Here is a 25,123-nt window from a genome sequence, read left to right on the forward strand (position 1 = left end):
GAATAAGAACCTGATGTTAGATTTTAACATACCAGAGACAGGCTTCACTAGACTTTTGAGAAAATTACTTCTGTTTTCTGTTAAATGCCAAAATAATTTAAAAATTGACTTGCAGTGTAAAAAAATCCACAAATTAGAACGTGAGTTCTTGTCAGATGCTATCTTTCAGAGGTGAGCTTGTATGTGCAATGGACTAAGGTCTATGGTCTACTTCGAGAAACAGAAAACAATTACAAAACCCTCAGCACCAACATAAAAATCCACACCTTCCAGTTTAGTTATTATATAGGCCAGTTTATAATTCTTTCTTAGCTGGAATCTGATATGGCAGAGTCAATATATTCATTCAGATCTAAACTTTTCTCTTTTCACTGGGGCATGCTCTCTAATTGAACACTGCTTACACTTTGCATTGGGAAAGGAAAAACACTCCAGGACGTCTTTGCATTAAAGAGAACTACAGGGGGTTTACTAGATAATTATCCTTGAAATGTATTACAAGTAACTCTACAGGAGACACTAAAATTTGGCCTACTATCTACTAAATACAAAGAAAAATAATGTCAACACTCCATCTATTATTATTTTAGTCAAAGGTGTAGGTATATAAATACATTTATTTAATATGATATTATTTAGTCATGCCATGAAAAAAATTATTATTTTCTCAAACGAATCAATGTCTGCTTTAAAATACAAACATATTTTCTTCATTTTTCTCAACTGCTAAGTTTTAGGTATTGTTCTAGTTATTGGCATGAATAATCTCTTGGTATTCTTTCTGGGCTTAGCCTCAGTACCACTCAAAACAATTCTAAATCAGAGAAACAGTTTTCGAAGTCCCTCTTGTTTCCTCCTTCCCCTTAGAAATTCCAATTTGAGTCCATCAGGCTTCCATGTGGCAACGAAGGAGACTTTACACATTATAATGATCTATTCTCCTTCCAATACTGTAAGTGCAGTTATCAGAAGAGAGTCATAAAGATATAATTAATGTAAATTTATTCCAATGATTAATAAACACTTATTTATCAAGAATGTAATTTAGCATTGGAAAGACTAGAATTAAATCCAATATCTTCCACATATTGTATTACTAATTTAAAGCTCAGTTTACACACAATTAAACATTTTGGCATTTTAAATGTGAAATATGTCAAGACTCTAGGACACCAACTTTCACACAGGGCTCAATGGATTATATACCTTAGGCCTTAATTCATTCTTCATGACCAACAATATACAATGATACAGGGTACAGTTAAGTTAGAGATCTCTAATTCAAAATGGCAGGCATTCCAAAGGCTTCAAAGCTCTACCTAAACTATCCCTTCAGGCAATCATTAAGATAAATTGCAAATAGATTTATTTGTTGTTCTATTCTAGAGACTCATTTTACTGATCTGGGAGATACAAATGTCTGTTGTAAAAAAAAAAAAAAAAAACCTTGAATCTGGCTGGTTAGACAAATAACATAAATCCAAATGTAGTGAAGAGTGTAAGGTCAAATACCAGTTGCTTTTCAAGTTTACAAGTCTATAAATATAAATGCAAGTGGAGAGGGCTCTAAATTTACTATATATGTATATATCTTCTTCCCTTCTTCTACTGTTCAATCTTGACTCCATTAGTTAACTGCTCTGGGCATCAATCTCTCCCTCTTTAAAATGAGAGGATTAAACCTGAAAAGGCATTTTTCTGTTCTAACATTCTGTGATTATGCCTAGAGGAAATGATCCTGGAGATCTAGGGAATAAAAAAAGGGTCCGTGGAGCACTTGAAATGACCACTGAAAAATGAGTTGAATTCTAGCTAGGAAAAGCAGGGTAAGAGGCATCCTACTTGAGAAAATACTGTGAACAATGGCTCTTGCTCAGGCAATTAAAAGCAAACACAATGATGGTGATGAAGATGATGATGAAGATAATGCAAAATATTTTAGATTAGAGCAATACATCACAATGTACCATCTGCCATTCTATTTTGAGCAAATCTCCCCTCAGGCAATAACTACACTTGCCAGATTTTACACAAATATACAACACAGTTTTGTTCAGATAAAAACCATCTAAAATTGGAATGCCTTTGCCCCAACAACAACAACAACAAGGTGTGATGTCTTCATTAATATGTTAATTTGCCCATTTCCTATCACAGTAAACATAAAGGCCCCATGCACAGGTTGACCCAATTAACACTATACAGTTAACTTTAAAGAGTACCTTCTCAAAACTGCTGTGTGAAAAGAACAACACCTGGGGTGATTTAAGATTTCATGGGAAAATGGGATTAAAGGAATAGACCTATGAAAAGGCTTAATATTGTTTTCAATTACCAAAATAAAAATCAGTAACACATTACATAAAGACAACATCAACAAGGTAAACAGTTTACATCAGTTATATTGAGGCTTTCACTATTGACTTCCCTCTGGCATATTCTGATCATGTTAGACTTCTCAGTTTCCTTTCACCAAAAATTTCAATTCTTATGTTTATGTGTACTTTATTGTACATTAAGTGCATATGAAAAAGCATCCTTTTCTGCACCCAGTCCTGTTTTGCTATGTCTCATACCATTCTGCATAATTCCCATGTGCTATGTCCTGCTATGCTCTTAGAGATGCACAGTGACTAGTGTTGCATTAGCAAATAAAAACACAGAATGCTAAGTTAAATTTGAAAGAAATAATAAAAGCAAGTATTTGAAGCAACTATTTCTGAAGCTTTCTCCACAAAATTCAAAATGATAGATTATTACCTTTCTCACAGTAAAGCCTTATCAAATCACATACCAGAGTCTCTTTTAGAGCAACTTTTACTGCTTCTTTCCCACACAATCCTAGAAGTTCTAAGGTATTGGCTATTCTTCCTATGTTGTCCTCCCCTCCCCACCCTGTCCCATCCTTTGCAAAGTTTCAAGCCCATAATCCACCATTCTGCTTTATCTACTTTTTCTCCTTTCCCCAAAACCAATATTCTCTCTTTCTAATTACGTCTAACAATTTGCATCATCTGCTTTCACATTCTTGTTGAAATATAGACAGAAGAAAATTTGCATGTACTCTGAAATTTTTGCATAAACAGAACTTCCATTTTGGAAAGTTATCTCATTTAAGTATCTATAGTTTTCTTTGACTCAGTCAAAATACAAAGAGAAAAGATCATAAATATTTATATAAAATTATTATCAGTAAATTACTGCTAGAATATATATTGGGTTTCCAAATGTTATTCACTTTATTTACACTAACATTTTTGAACAAACAGCTCTGATTTTGCCATACTCTAAGTAAGGGCCAGTTCTTGAAATTTGCAGGGTGATATAAAGGAAATTTAGTTCAAGTTCTCAAGGGTGAAAAAAAAAATAGCTTTAGTGTATAAAAATCCTGGACCATTTCCAATACAAAACTTTAAGAAGTACTGAATTATTCATTTTTATTTGGAAAATATTATGACCTAACAGCTGAACAAATAAAATAGCATGTTAAAATTGTAGTTATTGGTATCTAAAAGCATAAAAATGGGTTTTTAACTGTTATGAGAGCTTTTTACCTCATTTTACAAACTGGTAATATTCCAATAAGAGTCATTCAGATCTACAAAAACGAGGCAAGTGTAAGTGGCAAGATACTGAACTGAGAGCAGAGGCTCTCATTCTAATTTCTTATGCAAGCAGAAGCCATAAGATTTTTAACAGAGATTCTATATCTCTGTTTTCTTATCTGAAAAGTGGGGACAGTAACTTCTCCAAGAATTGGGGCTGGAGATAAGAGAGTGGATTAGGCCTTCCTGACTCAATCTCCTTCTCTTTCTCAGTCCACATTTCACCCATGGCACAGGACCTAACACTGTCATTTTTTCAGAAATGAAGTCTTAGAGGAATGAATGCAGGGTGAGTGGAGAGAGGAGGGGAATGAGTGAAAGGAGAAAGAGAGGGGAAAGGAGAGGTTTGATTTCAGCAAGCCAAAATAAGTTCCCACGTTGGTCCTTTTCCACACTCAGCTGAATGAGGCATGAGAGTTGAAAGTCACCAGTCGTTTTGTTTTGATGACATTTTCTGATTCACAAAATTTCTTCTCAGATTTTTCTCCCTCAATCCACTCCTTCCACCCCTAAGAAAAAGGAGGCCTAGGCCACTTTCATTTGCTACATTAAGAAAGAAAAGAAAAGGGAAGGGAAAAAAATAGGCTTTTAGCCTGTGTTGGTATTGAGGGTACCTCTTCAAGCTGGTGTCCCTTAAACACTGATTGATGTATTATTCAATGTGTGGTGAAGAGGGGAAGGTCTCTAAGGAGAAAAAATAAAAGCAGGAGGCCCACCAGTGATTGTGTGAATACTCTGTTGGACCTCCAAGCACTTCAGCTCTGAACTCAGTTGGATAAAGGAAGGCTACCAAAATCAGCCTCCACTGGAAGCCTAAATACTATACTCTGATGGTAGAGGCTTGGAGACTAAGCATCAAAGAACTCTTTCCAACTACATATACTCTTTCCCTGAGGGTTCTTGCAAATATACTTTTCTCTTCCATCAGACATTCTTGATGATGTTTAATGCCCCTAGTAGACTGTAATCTAGCCTGTCCCTTGAGAGTCTTGGCAAGGCAATGCCTTGGACCCTGTCCATGACACTTATCTTACAAGGAAATGGGGAGGGTACTCAGGACATTTAACTATGGCATTGAGATTTGCATTAAGTCGACTCTCCAACTTGGGTTCCTGAATTACAAGTGTTACCTGTATTATCCAGCAGTGCTGAGGTTTGAAAATGACCACAGACTATATATATCCTTTTTGTTGCTAGATTATGCCTTTGAAGAGGGTTGAGGAGACTGAGGTTTTTTGTTTTTTGTTTTTGTTTTTTTTTAAGTAAAAGAAGTCTGTAATATAATGGAAGTTGTAGCTTATATTTATTTCAATATTTCTGCTACCTAGAACAATACCTGAATTAAGAGACATTCATAAAATATTTAATAAATAGGTGAAAGTTAATTAGCTTAAATGTGGTAGTAACTTTTTTTTTTTCCTATTTGGGTTCTTGTATTATTTCTTTCAAGTTTAAATATCTATGTTGAAATGCCATGTCAAAGATAAAATTACATAGTAAGTATAAAGTTCTTCTGTGACCTATAAACTGCTAAACAAATCTGAAATATTATTGTTGTTAGGCCCTTTTAGCTTGGTGGAGGAGTCTGAACCAATTGATATAAGCAGAAATATGATTTTCAATTTATTTCCTTTTTATCAAATTGGTTAAGAAATCACCTTAAGTGGGTAGACAATTCAATGTTGCCATGTTTTCATGAAATTTCATTCTGTTCTTTTTGATTCTTGAATGAATGACTACCTAAAGACAAGTCAGTGATTCAGAGACAGTTTAAAGGATGCATTTTAACTGACTGAAACTCTAGTCATAAGAAATATATATAAATTGCTATTATTGATTTACCATTTCTTGAATTCCTAAAAAATAAAGGATATTATTAATGAGCACCTGCTTCACTCTAGGCATTTTTGATAGGTATTCTATTCTTAAAAAACTGCATAAAGTAGACATTAATAAATCCATTCACCTAAAAAGTAAGTGAGGGAAATGTACTAAGTGAGTGTTGGGGTAAACTGGATAGCTCAGGCCATTTTGAGAAGGTGACTTCTAGGCGTGCCTGCATAGTTCAGTTGGTTGAGTGTCTACTCTTAATTTCAACCTAGATCTTGATCTCAGGGCCCTGAAGACCTGCATGTGCTCTGCCCTCAGCAAGGATTCTGCTTGATGATTCTATCTCCCACTGTCCCTTGTCCTGTTCATGCACTCTCTCTCTCAAATAAATAAATAAATCTTAAAAAAAAGAAAAGAAAGAAAGAGAAAGTGACTTCTACTCAGTCCCAACCAATTAGGACGATGAAGGACAATTGTGGTTTTGCTACTACTTTTGACCTTTCAAGAAAAGCCAGAAATCGAATTTTTATATGATACCTTCCAAATTTTCTAATGTTGTCAACCAGTTCTTTTGAACAACAATAACAAAATCAACAACACTGAATAGGTGAGGGCAACACACCTGCAGGTCTCTATCTCATCCACAGCATTTCAGTTTGTTAATGCTGTATGAATTTGTTTCCTGTAATACTATGCTGAATCAATTGCTTCCTTTGCTTGAAGATTTGTCTTCTTGAGCTATCTGCTATGGTCCTCTAATTTAGGTAAAACCACATGAAGTTGGTACTTGAAACAATATCTAAGTAAAAACAAAACAAAACAAAAAAACCACAACTGTTTCTGTATATTAATTAGATATTTCCACATTAATGCTACCTATTAAACATCTACAAAATATCCATGTCACACAACAAAAAAGCATGTATCTCTTGCCCACGAATTTGCAGATCATTTGGTTTCTTAAAGTCTGCATTTGAGGCTGGCATATCACTGGCCAAACAGATCACAAAGTCAAGGGGTGGGAAATTCACTCTTCAAATGCTAGGTCAAAGTATGGATACAGGGAAGGAAGAAGGCTTGGATTCAAGCATTCAGTCTACTATAGTTCCTTGCCTTAATACTAGAGGTAGTTCACTGATTTGATCAAAAACATGTTAGGGTCATTCTCAAATGTATTTTCTGAATCATCTGGGTTTTTTCTCTTAGTTGACAACTAACACTTTTTGTATTATTTTGATTCTCTTTTGATTTTCCCATTTCTCACTAATGCTCCATAATCTTATCATTTTTTATTTTATGATCTTCCTGGAAAACTGATTTAATTGCCTGTCTTATTTTTTATACAATATTGCTTACTTATTATAATGTTGGCTTTCCTTAAAAGCCCTAGAGTACTAAAAACTCAGCAAACCAAAAAAATAAAATAAAAGAAATAAGGCCACTAAATAATTTTACTGAATTAAATATAGAAACCTAGAACAAAGGAATAGGAATTAATGTACCATCCTAGAAAAGTATCTATCTATCTATCTATCTATCCATCTATCTATCTATCTATCTTAAGTCTCAGTTCTATAGCTGACTAAAGCTTTGCTTATTTGCTTATTTTTCTGGTTTGTTTTATCAAAAATTTTTAAAGATATTCCATTATTTTATATGGATTAAGTAAAATTAAAAATTAGTATACACATTTTTTAAAGAAGCATAAATGTAACAAAAGCAGCATTATGTATCTAAAGCTTTAACAACGATTTTACTATTGACCAAAAATATCCACTTTAGGGAAATTGCCACTTGGAAATGGTTAGATATGGGCTCATATATTTATTTTCAAGAATGTTCATTGCATTTTTTAGTAAACACAAAAAATCTAAAATCCAATAATTCAGAAATTTTAATGTGAATTTCATCATATTCATACAATGGAATGCTAGGTCCCTTTGGAAAGCATGCCATTTGAGAATAGTAAATTAGAGGGCAATAGGCATAATCTAGTCTGAAGGAGGAAAGCACATTTTCAAAATTATATTCAATATTTCTTAGACTTTTGCAGGATTCATGAATTATACTGATACTCTAATAAAAGCTAAAAACTCTCTTCTCAGAAAAATGCACTCACATGCACAAATAACAATTTGGAAGAGAGGTTTCAAATTCTAGGAGCCATTTTTAGGATGCTGAGTAAATGAAGCATGATATACACTGCAACAATTAAAAAAATCTGTAGCTATCTATTTATTTTAAGAAATTACACATATTACATACATAGAGAAAATGTTCAGGGACTCCAGTAGCAATGTAGGCAAAGGTTTTTCAAAGAGACTTTCTTTCTGCTACAAACAGAAAATGCTGAGTGACAGCAAGCCCACATGCAGACATGCATACATACACATACTGAATAGAGAACTGTACTCAATAGAAGAAAAATAACATCTACAGGTGTAGAAACAAAGGGGGAAGCCAAATCCAGAAGATAATCACTGATATAATGATAGTCTGTTGAAGTTTCAGAGGAGGATTAAAACTCTATTCCTGGGGCACCTGGGTGACTCAGTTGGTTAAGTGTCTGACTTTGGCTCAGGTCATGATCCCAGGTTCCTGGGATGGAGCCCCACATTGGGTGGGCTCCTTGCATAATGTGGAGCCTACTTCTCCCTCTCCTCCCCACTTGTGCTCTCTGGTGCTATCTCTGTCTCTCATAAATAAATAAATAAATAAATAAATAAATAAATAAATAAATAAATCTTAAAAATAAACAAAGAAACAAACAAACAATAACTCTAGTCTTTGGTTTCCAATCTTTTGCAGAAATAAGATGTGACCTCTAGCCTCAGCTAAGTGAGAGATCTCTACACAAAGGAGGTCTTCCTTGGCCAAGGAATTTGATGAAGTTTATTGAATTTATTATTTTCATTTAAACAATAACAATTTTTATTTATTTATTTCATCTGGTCACTTAGGACTCAGAGGTTTGAGGTGTTCTTGAGTAGGCACAAAGTGCAGGTCAGGGAGTACTAAAGGAGTAGTCTGTTCTAAAAGAATAGTCGCCAAAGCCTAAAATAAGCATTACCTATAACAGATTTTCAACTGTCTGTGCCTAAGTATGGTGAGGAGAATTTAGAGATGAGATAATCCAATTTCTTATAATTTCTATTTTTTGTTAGTTTCTGACTTCCTCCAAATAAATCAAAGTTCATAGATATTCATTGGTTAGGGATTCTTACTTCTTATATAGATAAACACTGTGTTTCCTCAAGGAAATATTTTAAGTGTAGTCACAATTTTATCCAAGCAATTTTCAATATTTTCCAGTTAAGTTAAAAGCAAAAGTGAGGTCACTGCAAATATATAGCTGCCACTATACATCTAGCATAGCTGAGAAATAATGCATGATTGAATCCTTCTCATTGCCTAAAGCCAGTCATTTGTGAGAACTTGAAGAAGCAAATCATGCACAAGCAACAGAGGTAGACAGAGGGTAGTTGGATGGATAACTGCAGAATTCACTGAGATTGGCTTAACTGCTGACTATTTTCAGTGTGTTCTAATTCAGTGAAAAATTATTTTAAATAAAGCCTCTAAGTTAAGATCAAGATCCTGCCAATAAGCAATGAACTCAACAAAATTTGAATAGACTATGAACCACAGTATCAAGGCAGAGTTATACAACAAGGCACTTGGTGCAACTTTTAGAGCAAAATGGTGGATGACTGGTAAAAATGTGCCTACTAGTATGATTTAGAAATCTTAGATAGTCTTAAAAATATGAGCAGTAAGAAAAATGCCTGGCTGGTTCTTACATGTGATTTAAAATCTGTCTCCTCATGTTGTAACCATTTATAATATCATGGGTTCTGAAGTTAAACTGAGTGAAGTATAAATCCATTCTCCACTCTTAGTGCCAGTTTAACTTTGAACAAATCACTTAACTTATTTCAGTCTCAGTTTCCTCATCTTTAAAAAGGTAGGAGCCATCCTCTTTGTCTTAGGGTAGTTTTGATGATTGAAGAAGGCAATGCATATAAAGGGCTTAGCGCTGTGTTGATATACAGTGATCAATAATGTGAGCTATCTGCAAATAGTTCTCTTAACTTGCTTTACATGTACCACATGTACAGCTTCCAGTCACTGCTAAAATGTTCCATGATCCTTTATATGTAACCACATATATTTCTAGGACGTCCGATAAAAGTAGGCAAAACTTCAAGACATACTAGGCACTATTTGGCACATGTTTCTTAGTAGGAAATGGCAGTGATATCTAGAATTCATGGAACACAATATTATGTCTCATATACAATAGATTAATCAATTCTTGTAACAGAATCATTATTTTCTTCTTTCTATAGATGATGAAAATGAGGAATCTACCAAAGCTAATCACTGGCAGAGCTAAGCTTCACACTATGTCTCAGAACCTAAATTCAGGCTGCCCACTTCCAACAGTGTCTATTATGGGTTGAATTGTGTCCTTCTCCCATCTCCCCAAATTCATATGTTAAAATCCTAACCCCAAGTACTTACAAATGTGAGTGTACTTGGAAAAAAAGGGTCATTGCAGATGCAATTAGCTAAGACAAGATCATTCTGGATGAAATAAGATGGACCCCTAATCCAACATGAACAATATCCTCATAAAAAGGGAAAATTTGGACACAGATACACAGACAAGGAAAATGCCAAATAAAGTTGAAGAGAGAGATCGGTATGAAGCAGTAGAAGCCAAGGAAAGCCAAAGGTTCCAGGAAACCACCAGAAGCTAGGGAAGGGTTAGAGGACATGCTCCCTCACAGTCCTCAGAAGGAAATCAATCATGCTGACATCTTGGTTTTTAACTTCTAGTCTCCAGAACTGTGAGATAATGCATGTCTAATGTTGAGACCACCCAGTTTGTGGTACTTCAAATACATAGGTCTCCTCTCTTCCCTTTCCCTTTCATTATTGATTCCTACTAACATTTAGAATACCAAATCATTTTGTTTATTTTTGAGGCCTTCCAAAAACGATTTTAACTTACTAGAAAAAAAGATCATGAAATTCCAGAACTATAGTAAACTAGGTTGCTCAGAATACCTTCCATCTATAAGACACAGAAATGCTATATAAAGTAAACTAACAAAAAAATGCTTTAGACAGTTACATTTAAAAGAAAGACAAATTAGGCAGACCTGAAGAAAAATTTAGTGAGCTAAAAAGAGAACTGAGGGAATTACCCAGAATTCAGCTCAGAGGAATATGTAAGATAATAGAAGTAATACATGAAGGGTATGAAAAGACATTACAATATATGTACAATAGCAGTTCTGTGAGAACAGAATAGAGAGATGAAGGGAGGGAGAGGCAACACTCAAAATGCAAGTGAATGAAAATTATCCATAATTGAAGACATGAGTCCAGAAGCAGTGTAATGAGTGTTAAATAAAGAAGAAACCCATACTTAACATTTCATTTAAAATATCTTCCTAAATGTGGGGTGCCTGAATGGCATAGTCAGTTAAGCATCCAGTTCAGTTTCAGTTCAGGTCGTGATCACAGGGTCCTGAGATCAAGCCCTACGTTGGACCCCATCCATGCTCAGCATGGAGTCTGCTTTAGTTTCTCTCTTCTTCTCTCTCTGCTCTTCCCCCCTGCACAAGACACACTCTTTCTTGCTGTAAAATAAATATAAAAAAAAAACACTTCCTAAATGTAAAAGACAGACCCCCTAAAAAATCATTTCCTAAATATAAAAGACAAATCCCCTAAATTCCTAAAATTTAAAGTCTACTATATTGATGACAGCCTTACAACCAATCACAATGGAGAAGACTGCTGAAGAATACATTTAATATGTTGAGAGTAAGTATCAGTCACTGTAGAATCGCATACTCAATTGGGCTTTCAATCCAGAGTGAGGGCAAAATAGACATGTTCAGGCAAAGGTAGAAAGGATTTACTACTCCAGAATCTGCTGAAAGTAGTACTAGTAGAAATACTTCAAGAAAACAAAATTTAGCTTGGAAGAAAATGCAGAATATGAAATATAATAGTAAGCAAAGAAATCAATGATGTTTTGGCTATACAAAGGATCATTAATAATGACTAAGTTTGGGTTCTTAAATTAAAAATACAGGAAAGATGGGAGAATGGATTGCATTCAAAAAGTTTAACGTCTTTGTATTTGGGGGAGGACATCAGGAATATTTGTGAAGATTAGACAGGGTTAAGGCAGGTATTTGTTAATACAAGTAACTAACCATTAAATTTAAGAATAATACTAAAAGAATAAAAACACTGCAGAACTTCAAATTAATAGAGAAATCAAAGAATATAAAGAAAACTTGACTAATAAAAAAAGAATGGGAAAATAATTAAAAGAAAGCATAGTACAGAGAAGCATACTACAGAAAACAGTAAAAGGAATATATCCAAATATATTTTTATTTTCAAAAATATAGGTGGATAAAAATTTCCTATTTAAAGTCAGAGATTTTCCAACTGTATTTTTTAAAGGTATAACATGCTTACAAGAAGACATGATTAAATAAAAAGTTTTTTTTCAGTAAGGTTGAAATTAAAGATACAAAAAGGATTGTATCAACCTAAAAAAGGTTATGTAAGCAATACTAAAATGAGACAAGAGGGATGCCTGGGTGGCTCAGTGGTTGAGTGTCTACCTTCGGCTCAGGGCATGATCCCAGTGACCCAGGATTGAGTCCCGCATCAGGCTCCCTATGGGGAGCCTGCTTCTCCCTCTGCCTGTGTCTCTGCCTCTCTCTGTGACTCTTATGAATAAATAAATAAAATCTTTAAAAAATGAAAATAAAATGAGACAAGATTAATTTTCAGTAAAATATATTGATATAGTGGATTATTAGTAGTATATAAGCTACACAATGGTGGACATTTTATTTTCTGCTGTATTGATCAATATATCCTAAGTGTCTAGAATATTGCTTGGCATGTAAGCGCTAAGAAATGTTTGTTTAGTGAATGTTGAATGAATACTAACAGAAAAAAAATATCAAGAGCTAGTACAATTCTGAATCTATATGTCATTAAAAAATTAGCCTCAAAATATAAAAGAGCACATATTGTATGAATATGGCTGGGTACATGCACACACACATAGAATTTTTGAAAAAGACCAAAAAAAAAAAAAAAAAGGCAAGAATTTGTAAGAAACTGTGAACTTTGCAAAGAAATCCTCACTACCATCTGCCAGTCTTTGTCACCTGTTGGAGTTAGACAATGTGACTCCTAAATTACAGATATGGTGACTCAAACCGATAACACTGTTGTGCAATATCATGCTTGTGTTCTCATCTTTGCTTATTTAATAATGGCATAAGGTGCATAGATAAATCAGTCATCTTGTTTAGCTGAGTCCCTGATGCTAAAAGGACAAGGTGATCTTCAAGTTCTGTTTTCAGTGTGATTATGTTGCCGTCTCCTCCACATTCTTCAATAGCATCTGGTGAGCATGCAGTGTGAATTGCTAATTCAATTCTAGCTATAAAATTAGTCCAGGTTCAGCAGAGAGCATAGGAGCAGCTGGTAAACAATAAGAGATCCCATAGGCTCCACTAGCTGATTTACTTCAACTGGATGCCTGACTTATTTTTTTCCTCACCCTTTTCTCTTAGTCAGTGATGCTGCAAAATTTGGCCAGGTCGCTAGACAGAGAGCTAGGGTGGTAGTGTATGTGGGGGGAAGAGATTCTATTTTTTTTTTTTTTTTTTTTTTTTTTTTTGGGGGAAGAGATTCTAATTCAAAAGAAGCAGCACAAGTGAAGGAAACAGTCAACAAAACTAAAAAGCAGCCTATGGAATGGGAGCAGATATTTACAAATTCTATATCTGATAAAGGGTTAGTATTCATAATCTATAAAGAATTTATGAAACTCAGCATCCAAAAAAACAAATAATCCAGTTAAGAAATAGGCATAGAAGACACCCAGATGGCCAACAGACACATGAAAAGATGTGCAACATCACTCATCATCAAGGAAATGCAAATCAAAACCATCTTGAGATACCACCTGTCAGAATGGCTCAACTTAACACAAGAAACAAGTGTTGACAAGGATGTGGAAAAGAGGAACCCTCTTGCACTATTGGTGGGATTGCAAAGTGGTATAGCCACTCTGGAAAACAGTATGGAAGTTTCTCAAAAAGTTAAAAATGGCAATTTTTATTAACCTATGACCCTGCAATTTCACTACAAGGTATTTACCCAAATTTACAGATTTGAAGGGGTATATGCACCCTGATGTTTAAAGCAGCATTATCAACAATGGCCAAAGTATGGAGAGAGCTCAAATGCCCATCAACCAATGAATGGATGGATAAATATATATAATGGAATATTACTCAGCCATCACGACATCAAAATTGTGTCGTTTGCAACAATGTGGATGGAGCTAGAGGGTATTGTGCTAGGTGAAGTAAAGCAGCCGGAGAAAGACGAATACCATGATTTCAACCATCAAACATAACAGATGAACATATGGGAAGGGAAGTAAAAGGAGAGAGGGAAACAGCTTAAGAGACTCTTAACAAAAGAGAGGACAAACTGAGGGCTGATGGAGGGAGGTGGGTGGGGGATGGGCTAAATAGGTGATGGGTATTAAGGAGGGCCCTTGTGATGAGCACTGGGTGTTGTATGTAAATGATGAATCACTATATTCTATTCCAGAAACCAATATTGCTCTGTACGTTAATTAAAATTTAAATGAAAAGAAAAGAAAAGAAAAGAAAAAAGAAAAGAAAAGAAAAGAAAAGAAAAGAAAAGAAAAGAAAAAAAGAAAAGAAAAGAAAAGAAAAGAAAAGAAAAGAAAAGAAAAGAAAAGAAAAGAAAAGAAAAGAAAATAATACAACTCTGAAAAAAGGTTGGTAAGACTGGAAACACCCTTACCTTCCTTCTTTTTCTGTACCTATGTCATATGGCTACTGGGAAGAAGCCATTTCAATGCCATTATTAGTCTTAGTAACATTTTTTTCTGTTTGCTTAATGAAGGAATGATTTCAGCCAACTAGGACTTAGGTAATAAAGATGGAGAGGTACCATCATTATGCCACCAAGTGTATAATTTTAAAATTGGGTTAAATCTATATTTGGGCAAGACGAGGTCTCTTTTGCTATCACTGAGTGTTTCAGTTTGTGTGTATCTTGTCATTGTAAGGCGATAGACTGGAGTCTTGCCCAGGTGGACACCTCCTTAACCTACTGAACTGAGCTCTGAATTCTCATTAAGTTTTGTGGGGAGTTTTCATGTTTCAGTTTAAGACAGTCTTTAATTCCTCTAATGGCTTTATTTCCCTAACCTTAGGGTCAAGTCCACACCAACAGACTTGTTAGAATAAATTACTGGAACATCAGTAATTTCTGATAGCATTCAAACAAGTTAAGTAGAAAGTACTACTAGATAATGCCAAAGTGAGAAAGAATGAATAATAAAAACGTAGTTGCTAACACTGATGGAATGGAATGGGAAGAAAATAAAACAACTCAAACTGTGCAGTATTTCCCAAAAGAAAATCATTTCATTCCATTATCTAAGATAACATCCAGAATGTCTGCAAAGGAGGTTAATGGTTAACTTATCTGAGAGCCCTGGAAAGAACTCTGTGATCTTTGGAGACAGAGAACACTGCTGGCTCAACAATGAGATGAAAAACAAGCACTTCTCTCCAGGAGGAGGAACACATTTTCTATCACAGGGTTTTGTGCTTTGGTGAAATTAACAGGTCCTTATGAGGACAGTTTAATTAATCAGAAACTCAATTTTCAGAACAACATCCATTGGCAGAACAGATCCTCAGGAAAAGATCATGGACTGAAAAACAGGCAATTTTTATATTGAGTCGACTTTCCAGATAGGGAAGAAAATTTCAGATGTTTTGTTATCTAGTTTTCAAAACCATTAAGAGGTCTGGGAGGCCATGTCATGACCTGAGGTAGGCTGCTTTCAGAGAAGAGAGAAAAGCTGAATAGTATTATTGTGGATGAAAGAATGTTACCATTTGGCTTCTCTGGAAGCAGATGCCAAAACTGGGCCTGGGGTGCAAAATGTTTATTAGAAATCAACGCCTGGGAAAAGAAAGTTATGAAGCAGAATGAAGCAAGGGAAGAAGCCAAACTGTAATGCTGGCAACAAGCCTTAGGCAAGGAACCCTAGAGCAGATAGTGTGTAAGAGTTGTCTTGCAACAGGCTGAAAAGACCATTCCTTCTCACTTAGACACCAGGTGCTGGAAAGGTAAGAAGGAGAGCGAGGGGCCCTTTCCAGGTGAGGTCCATCCTGAATGACGTGACAATTGCAAGCCATCTGCTGATAGTTCTCCTAGGAGCTGGACAGCAAAGCCTTCCGTGAAGCAGGATGTGGGCTGAGCATGTCCTGGTGTCTACAGAGGCCTAAAGAAAAAGTAGTCCTCCGAGCGATTTTTGTGCTGTGGACATCTAGAAAACATCAGGACAATGAAGCCGAAGAATCAAATTTAAGTTTTTTTACATAGTATTTTAAATGATATAGCTGATCTTCTTCCCCATCGTGACTGATTAGCCCCAAAGAGTTCTCTTTAGTGGAAGAATCATTTAGGGCACTTGTTGAGAATGTAGATAATAAGCTATGATCCTTCTGGATTCTGAGTCACGGGAGCAGTGATGAGTTCAGGGATTAGTGTCATCTGTGCTGATGGGAGTGCTATGGCACTGTCTCACACACTTGGAGAAAACATTCCGAAAGCTTCGGGAAGCTCTGCCACAGACGAGGGTCCTGTGCGTCAGAGTCTGAAGGAGGAGAGCATTGTCCAGGAAAGGAAGGCAGAAGGGAGCAGAGTGAGAATGCCACATGTAGAGCACGCCTGCGCGCACATACAGACAGACAGCTGGTAGGAGCAAGCACCAGGGGAGAAGCAGGCCTCAGGGCAATTTTGAGAAAATGTGTCCTTTGCCAACCATTGTGGGGTAGACGATCTTTGGGAGGAGAGAAGAGACACTTCTAAAACACAAATAATGGGTCAAATGATATGTTTATTATAGTGGGAAATGACAATTGCACACAGACAGAAGGCAAATATAAGACTTGAAGTTACCCAAGAGTCTTTAGCAGGCTTAACAAGCCTCTAAATTTCCCACTTACAACATGATCAGCCCAATAAGTGTCTATTTAAACCTATGTTTTACTTAGCTTATAACCAAATTCTTATTAATCTCCTTTATATCTAAATGTAGAATGATATAGCTCTTAAGCCGAGAGAAAGTTTTAAGGACAGCTTGTTACCCTTCTTCCAGTATCTTTAAAAGATTTTATTCATTATTAAAAAGACAGTTCTGGATTATCAAGCACTGGATCTCTTCATTTATGCCTTGTGAATAAATTTGACACAGTTATGTAGAGCACTGAATAATTTAGTGAACTGAGGCCACTTGGGACTGAGAAACACTCATATTTGGAGTGCCTCAGAATTTTTATGGCTTTTTTTTTGTTTAAACCCATAAATGGTGACAAAAATTGTATTAACAACAAAATATGTAGATGTATGATTATGTAAGATCTCCTACTTAATTTTTCCATATTTAATATAAGCCTACTTGCTTTTTATATGACATTCTGCACACAGAACATTAAACATGCTTGAAACAATGCAGAGCATTCATTTTAAATATATTTTCTTGTTTTTAATCATTAATGTAAAATAGGTTTTGCTTCACTAATTTCAAATTAGTCATTCATATATTAGAATGTGATGATAAAAAAAGAATGTGGGAGGAGAGTGACATGCTTAAATTTGATACTATCTTGATTCTTTGTTAAATTATAAAAACAAATAATTATGATCCCAACAAAAGAAATTTTAATAATTGCTGATGATGGCATGATTTTGACAAGCTCAGTTTTATTTACTGTAGTTGACTTCTCTGCTATCCAGAGATTTCATAAATAAAAAACAACTGTATTTAGAAATTTTAGATCTAATGCAGTGACAGCCTTCTTTTTTTTTAAAGATATTATTTATTTATTCATGAAAGACTTAGAGACAGAGGCAGAGACATAGGCAGAGGGAGAAGCAGGCTCCCTGGGGGGAGCCTGATGCAGGACTGATCCTAGGACCCCGGGATCATGACCTGAGCAAAAGGTAGACGCTCAACCACTAAGCCTCCCAGGCACTCCTGCAGTGACAGCCGTCTGCTCAGTTGCCACTGGGTTAACCATGTGTCTGCACTGTTCTTTTTTTTTTTTTTTTTTTTTGTCTGCACTGTTCTTTGTAAGCCACACTGACTGATGTTCTCAGTAAGCCGAATCTGCTCTGAAGTCGACCATACACTTATTCACTCAGCTCCATCATAGGAGTCAGTCATGTTTACCAAAGGACCTAGCAGGGAGCCTGTAGCAGACACTCCCACCTATGTTAATATCTTTTTGTCTTTCTTTCTCTCCATAAATAATCCAGAAACTCAGATCAAAGAGAAGAGTAGGAAATTGCATTATTATTATGGCATTAGAAAGTCACAAGACAGTATACAGAAACACATTAAATATAAAAATATCAATATATAAGAACAAAGACGTATATTGTATCATATTATGAGAAAAAAAGTAATAGAGAATTCTGAAAATATAGCATTGAGATATCCTACAATTTTTTAATTGTAAGGAGGCTATAGATGATTATTTAATCTCAAAGTCCTCACTTGGCAAATTACAAAAACAGGTTCAGAAGGGTTATTATCTATAGATCACCTACTTTGGATCAGGAACTGTGTTGATTATTTTATACATGTTCTTTTATGTCATCCCCAAAACAATCCTAAGAGAATTGTTACTTGCATATGAACACTATTTTCTGCATTTTATACATAAGCAAGGAAGTCTTGCTAAAAGTTATTCAATTATTAGCTGGAAATATTAAAATCAATTCTGTCTTACCACTAAATTCACTTTTTCTGCCTGATGTCAGGGTATATAAAGGGGCCAATAAAGATTTTAATTGAATTGAGGGGAGGCAGACAAGGCGGTGATTCATTTACGTTAACTTTAATTAAGAGAGGGAGTTCCAGTGATAAACCCAAAGACTTCAGGCGCCAGGCAGGAGACCTAAATATGTGAAGAAGTAGTGGTTATTGCAGTGCATTGTGGGTTTCTTACCTCTCCTAAAGGCATTCCTATTCAATTAAAAAAAATTGGATGGGCCCAATAAAACATATCTGCCAGAGGGTTACCAATTTACAACTTCTGAAAGGAAGCAAAAGCAATAGATCTACAAAAATAAGTCTCAAAAACATTTTAGGCTTGAGATGGAGGCAGCATATGTGGAAGGCGCAACAAAAGAATTTCAAGTAAGAGTAGAAAAATCAGAGGTTGGCTGGTTTAACCACATCAAAGAACTAATTGCTCATCATATGTAGGGAGGGTAGAGTGTGCAGTGAAGGTAAAGGGAGACCAGAAGAGGAAAGAAAGGTTTGGTGGTCTATATGCCACCCTAAGTATTTGAGTTCTATCATAATGAGAAACGTATACACTTAGGTATGTACCTAAAACTCTCCTTCCTACTTTGTACTAGGTATACTTACCATATATTATCTTCATAAGAACCTTTACATTTTACAGATTAAGTAACTTGGATTGATTTAAGATAAATAACTTTCCCAGTGTCATTTGATAAAAAGTGGGAGAACCAAAATTCAGATTGTGTCTGTCTGATTTTAAAAATAATCCATAAAACACTATACCACATGGTTTTCTGTAGGAAATGACAGATCTGGACTTCAGTGTGAGGGCTTTTGCAAGGTCAAGGGTTGAGCAGAGAAATCCTCAGTTAAGATGGTGATTATAGGACCAAAAAGATGTATTGGATTAAAAATAATATAAATTACAATGACCAATATATTTATGGTTATGTACTTATAATCACCACATGCTAAGTACTTTTCACATATTAGCTAATTTTTTCATATGAAACCTATGTAATAAGTACTACAATTAACATCGTTTGCATTTTACAGATAAGAAAACTGAGGCACTAAACTCTTAAAGTTTAAGCAGATATAAATGGTGAAAGATGAAACTCTAATCCATCAAATTGAACCGATTTCTCCTTAACCAAAAGTAAAATATGTTGCTCAATTAAGGGAAATGTGAAAAGGAAAAAAGACTTTCAGAATCATTAGTTTTCATTTGACATAAATATGACTTCAGTAGATAAGTTCAGTTAGGTAGGCAGAATGATAATGAGGTCAAATATCTATGTGCAAACTCTCAAGGACTTTTCTCTTCACCCTAAATTGCATTTAGAGTCATACAATCTAATCTCCATCAAGTATATCACAAAATCAGGGAAAATTGATGGAGGAAACTGAACCAATCAAATAATTACAAGTGAAGACGTTCTAGAAAAAGAAAAATAAATACTGTGATCTTTAGATACTAAACATGCCCCCATTTTCTCTACATACTCCACTGTTTTTTGTCAGGACCTAGAGGGAAGTGGTAAACCAGTTTCCAATTAGTTTATGTATAAAATCAAGAGTTTTCCTTCTCCAATTGCTTCATGAATCAGGCACAAAGCAGGCATATATCTCGTCTGTATCCTTCCTTTTCTTTCTTCCATTTTCACAAATTTGATAGAGGGTAGATACAGTTGCAGAAACATTTATATGTGAAGAAGTTGAGTGACTTCATTTAATAAAAACAATTTGGGAAGATATCCTGTAGAATGTTCCATTTCCACAACTCTGATATAAATTTCAAAATCAGAGTTCCAGCAACAGGATAAAAAATTAGCTAGAGATAGCAACTTTACTCTTAACGGAAACACTAAATTACCACGTTCAAAACTAAGCCATATAAACAACTTCAGTTTCTTTAGGAAAGGATGAGGAGCCTTTTCTTTTTAAAGGAACATATATTATTTTATTTACCACAGTGACAAATGGAGCTTAAGATGACAAAATGAGGAGATAAGAAGTGTCCGTTGTTAATAGACAAATGGTTATAAGAAATGAAATATGGGGATCCCTGGGTGGCTCAGCGGTTTATCGCCTGCCTTTGGTCCGGGGCACGATCCTGGAGTCTCGGGATCGAGTCCCACGTCGGGGTCCTGGCATGGAGCTTGCTTCTCCCTCTGCCTGTGTCTCTGCCTCTCTCTCTCTCTCTCTGTCTATCATGAATAAATAAATACATAAATAAATAAATAAATAAATCTTTTTTAAAAAAAGGAATGAAATATATTATCTACCAGAATTTATACAGATCTGGCTTCAATACTAGAATATGAAATATTACTCAGAATACATAGGCAAGGGGAGGAGGAAACTGAGCTTAATACACAGAAAATAAGGTAAAAAAAAACTTGATAAGTACAAAATGGTGAGTAAAAGAAGTGAAAATCAATGGATCTACCTACACTGACTTTGAAGAAAACTGGGGGAAGAGTTATCAAACGTTTAAAGAAGAAACCATACCTATTCTCCTAAAGCTGTTTGGAAAGATAGAAAGAGATGGAGTACTTCCAAATTCGTTCTATGAAGCCAGCATCACCTTAATTCCAAAGCCAGACAAAGACCCCGCCAAAAAGGAGAATTACAGACCAATATCCCTGATGAACATGGATGCAAAAATTCTCAACAAGATACTGGCCAATAGGATCCAACAGTACATTAAGAAAATTATTCACCATGACCAAGTAGGATTTATCCCTGGGACACAAGGCTGGTTCAACACCCGTAAAACAATCAATGTGATTCATCATATCAGCAAGAGAAAAACCAAGAACCATATGATCCTCTCATTGGATGCAGAGAAAGCATTTGACAAAATACAGCATCCATTCCTGATCAAAACTCTTCAGAGTGTAGGGATAGAGGGAACATTCCTCGACATCTTAAAAGCCATCTATGAAAAGCCCACAGCAAATATCATTCTCAATGGGGAAGCACTGGGAGCCTTTCCCCTAAGATCAGGAACAAGACAGGGATGTCCACTCTCACCACTGCTATTCAACATAGTACTGGAAGTCCTAGCCTCAGCAATCAGACAACAAAAAGACATTAAAGGCATTCAAATTGGCAAAGAAGAAGTCAAACTCTCCCTCTTCGCCGATGACATGATACTCTACATAGAAAACCCAAAAGTCTCCACCCCAAGATTGCTAGAACTCATACAGCAATTCGGTAGCGTGGCAGGATACAAAATCAATGCCCAGAAGTCAGTGGCATTTCTATACACTAACAATGAGACTGAAGAAAGAGAAATTAAGGAGTCAATCCCATTTACAATTGCACCCAAAAGCATAAGATACCTAGGAATAAACCTCACCAAAGATGTAAAGGATCTATACCCTCAAAACTATAGAACACTTCTGAAAGAAATTGAGGAAGACACAAAGAGATGGAAAAATATTCCATGCTCATGGATTGGCAGAATTAATATTGTGAAAATGTCAATGTTACCCAGGGCAATATACACGTTTAATGCAATCCCTATCAAAATACCATGGACTTTCTTCAGAGAGTTAGAACAAATTATTTTAAGATTTGTGTGGAATCAGAAAAGACCCCGAATAGCCAGGGGAATTTTAAAAAAGAAAACCATATCTGGGGGCATCACAATGCCAGATTTCAGGTTGTACTACAAAGCTGTGGTCATCAAGACAGTGTGGTACTGGCACAAAAACAGACACATAGATCAGTGGAACAGAATAGAGAATCCAGAAGTGGACCCTGAACTTTATGGGCAACTAATATTCGATAAAGGAGGAAAGACTATCCATTGGAAGAAAGACAGTCTCTTCAATAAATGGTGCTGGGAAAATTGGACATCCACATGCAGAAGAATGAAACTAGACCACTCTCTTTCACCATACACAAAGATAAACTCAAAATGGATGAAAGATCTAAATGTGAGACAAGATTCCATCAAAATCCTAGAGAAGAACACAGGCAACACCCTTTTTGAACTCGGCCATAGTAACTTCTTGCAAGATACATCCACGAAGGCAAAAGAAACAAAAGCAAAAATGAACTATTGGGACTTCATCAAGATAAGAAGCTTTTGCACAGCAAAGGATACAGTCAACAAAACTCAAAGACAACCTACAGAATGGGAGAAGATATTTGCAAATGACATATCAGATAAAGGGCTAGTTTCCAAGATCTATAAAGAACTTATTAAACTCAACACCAAAGAAACAAACAATCCAATCATGAAATGGGCAAAAGACATGAACAGAAATCTCACAGAAGAAGACATAGACATGGCCAACATGCACATGAGAAAATGCTCTGCATCACTTGCCATCAGGGAAATACAAATCAAAACCACAATGAGATACCACCTCACACCAGTGAGAATGGGAAAAATTAACAAGGCAGGAAACAACAAATGTTGGAGAGGATGCGGAGAAAAGGGAACCCTCTTACACTGTTGGTGGGAATGTGAACTGGTGCAGCCACTGTGGAAAACTGTGTGGAGGTTCCTCAAACAGTTAAAAATATACCTGCCCTACGACCCAGCAATTGCACTGTTGGGGATTTACCCCAAAGATACAAATGCAATGAAATGCTGGGACACCTGCACCCCGATGTTTCTAGCAGCAATGGCCACGATAGCCAAACTGTGGAAGGAGCCTCGGTGTCCAACGAAAGATGAATGGATAAAGAAGATGTGGTTTATGTATACAATGGAATATTACTCAGCTATTAGAAATGACAAATACCCACCATTTGCTTCAACGTGGATGGAACTGGAGGGTATTATGCTGAGTGAAGTAAGTCAGTCGGAGAAGGACAAACATTATATGTTCTCATTCATTTGGGGAATATAAATAATAGTGAAAGGGAAAATAAGGGAAGGGAGAAGAAATGTGTGGGAAATATCAGAAAGGGAGACAGAACATAAAGACTGCTAACTCTGGGAAACGAACTAGGGGTGGTAGAAGGGGAGGAGGGCGGGGGGTGGGAGTGAATGGGTGACGGGCACTGGGTGTTATTCTGTATGTTAGTAAATTGAACACCAATAAAAAAAAAAAAAAAAAAAAAAAAAAAAAAAAAAACTGGGGGAAGAGAGCCAAACATTTCTAAGTAGTTAAATAAATTTGAGTCAAAGATTCTATATTAGTCTATTATAGTTCTTTTGGTTACCAGTAACAAAACCAGACTTTGGCCACCTTAAGCCAAATAGGAAATTTATTAGACAAAGGTAAGGTATATTGTAGAACACAATAAATAGCCACCCAAGCAAATCACCAGGAAAAACAGGCAACTGGACATCACACAGGTTCTCATGAGATGTAAATAAAACTTTCCTTTAGAGAATCATGAAAAACTTGTCAGAGTTTCAAAATTCCAAGCTTCCTCATCCCTCAAATATGAATTTTACATTTGAGTTAGATATCCATGTTGTGATCAGCCAGGTTTGGATAGAGAACTATCCTATAGGACATATGGGAATACTGGTATCTACTCTTGTTTGAGGGAAAATTCCTAAAACAATAATTTTGACTGGTGATTCCTACAGTGAATATTTAGTTAATATAAATAAGTAAACAAATAAATAACATCTGAACATTACATTGGATTTGTTTCAAGAATAATCTAATTATTTGCAATACTAAGATAGAGGGGTAAAAAAATGTGATTATGTATTTTAGCAAACTAACTACCTGAGGAAATTGCTCAAAAATGTAGACGTGAAGGAAGATGGTAGAGTAGGAGTATCCTGAGGTCACCTTGTGCTATAGACATACCAAGGCAACAACTATACTTATGTGACTAACTCAGAAAATGACTGGAAGCCTGGCAGAAGAGATCCTCCACAGCTAGTCAGAAAGTGAAAGCCACATCAAAAAGAGTAGGAGGGGTGGATATGCAGTTGGAAACCAAACCCCCAATGTGACCAACCACAAATGGGAGGAACAGCATAAGCACAGAGGAACAAGGGTATTAGAATCCACACTGGAGACCCCAAAACCTAGGGACCTGCACAGGGAAGACAAGTCCTATAACAAGGCCTTGTTTTCTGGCCTTGAAAACAGTAACACTTAACTCTGGGACAGCAGAAAGGCTATAAAGAGTTTACTCTAAAGAGGTAACAAGCTAAATAACTCAGCCCAAGACACAGCACAGGACCACCAGTTTGAAAAGCATCTGGGGTATACATGAAGATTTATTGACTAACCTTAGAATACATGTTGGAGGAGCAGGGGTCTGCAGAACATTTCTCTGTAAACAAATGGCTGGAGGGCACCATTTTCCTAGCTTTCTCTCAGCTTAGATAGCCAGGTGCTTGTGGAACCAGTGCTAACACTAAGTATCTACTTTGATAGTACCACATGTTCTGCCCTAATGTTCACCTGAAGACTGGCCTCACCCAACCTATAATGGTCCCTCCCAAGTGGCTTTAGCCTTATCACACCTGGCAGGCAGCCCTGACCAGCAGGACTGGCACAACTCTGAATGATTCCTGCCCTGGTTATATTCTCTCTCTCTCACACACACACACACACACACACACACACACACACACCAGCATACCTGAGTTCTTGTAGCCAGGCCTCTTAGTTGGCTATGCAGAGAATGAGCTCTGTCCTTCAGTGTGCCTGCAGCTTTGGCTGAGGCTGATTGCAGCAGCTAGGCTGAGTGCCAGCCCTGCCCACTATGAGTGCATGTTGGCCACAACCAGGCTTCTCAACAGAATGGAGAACAAACTTTG

At 36.1% G+C, this 25,123-nt stretch overlaps 1 protein-coding gene across 11 annotated transcripts in view; it reads right to left on the minus strand.

Moving 5' to 3' along the window:
* The window catches only part of LINGO2 (leucine rich repeat and Ig domain containing 2), a 1,123,953-nt gene that overhangs the window by 535,443 nt on the left and 563,387 nt on the right, over positions 1 to 25,123 (minus strand). Inside the window, exon 1 of one of the 11 annotated variants that reach the window (XM_072841610.1) lies at positions 24,946 to 25,080. The exons of the other annotated variants lie outside the window; for them this stretch is intronic. The gene's annotated coding sequence lies outside the window, so the exon portion shown is untranslated. Of the gene's footprint in view, positions 1 to 24,945; positions 25,081 to 25,123 lie in introns of those variants that run through there. 11 annotated transcript variants of the gene reach the window in all.

This window comes from Canis lupus, chromosome 10 (genome assembly GCF_048164855.1).
Source record: "Canis lupus baileyi chromosome 10, mCanLup2.hap1, whole genome shotgun sequence".
NCBI classification, from domain to species: Eukaryota; Metazoa; Chordata; class Mammalia; order Carnivora; family Canidae; genus Canis; species Canis lupus.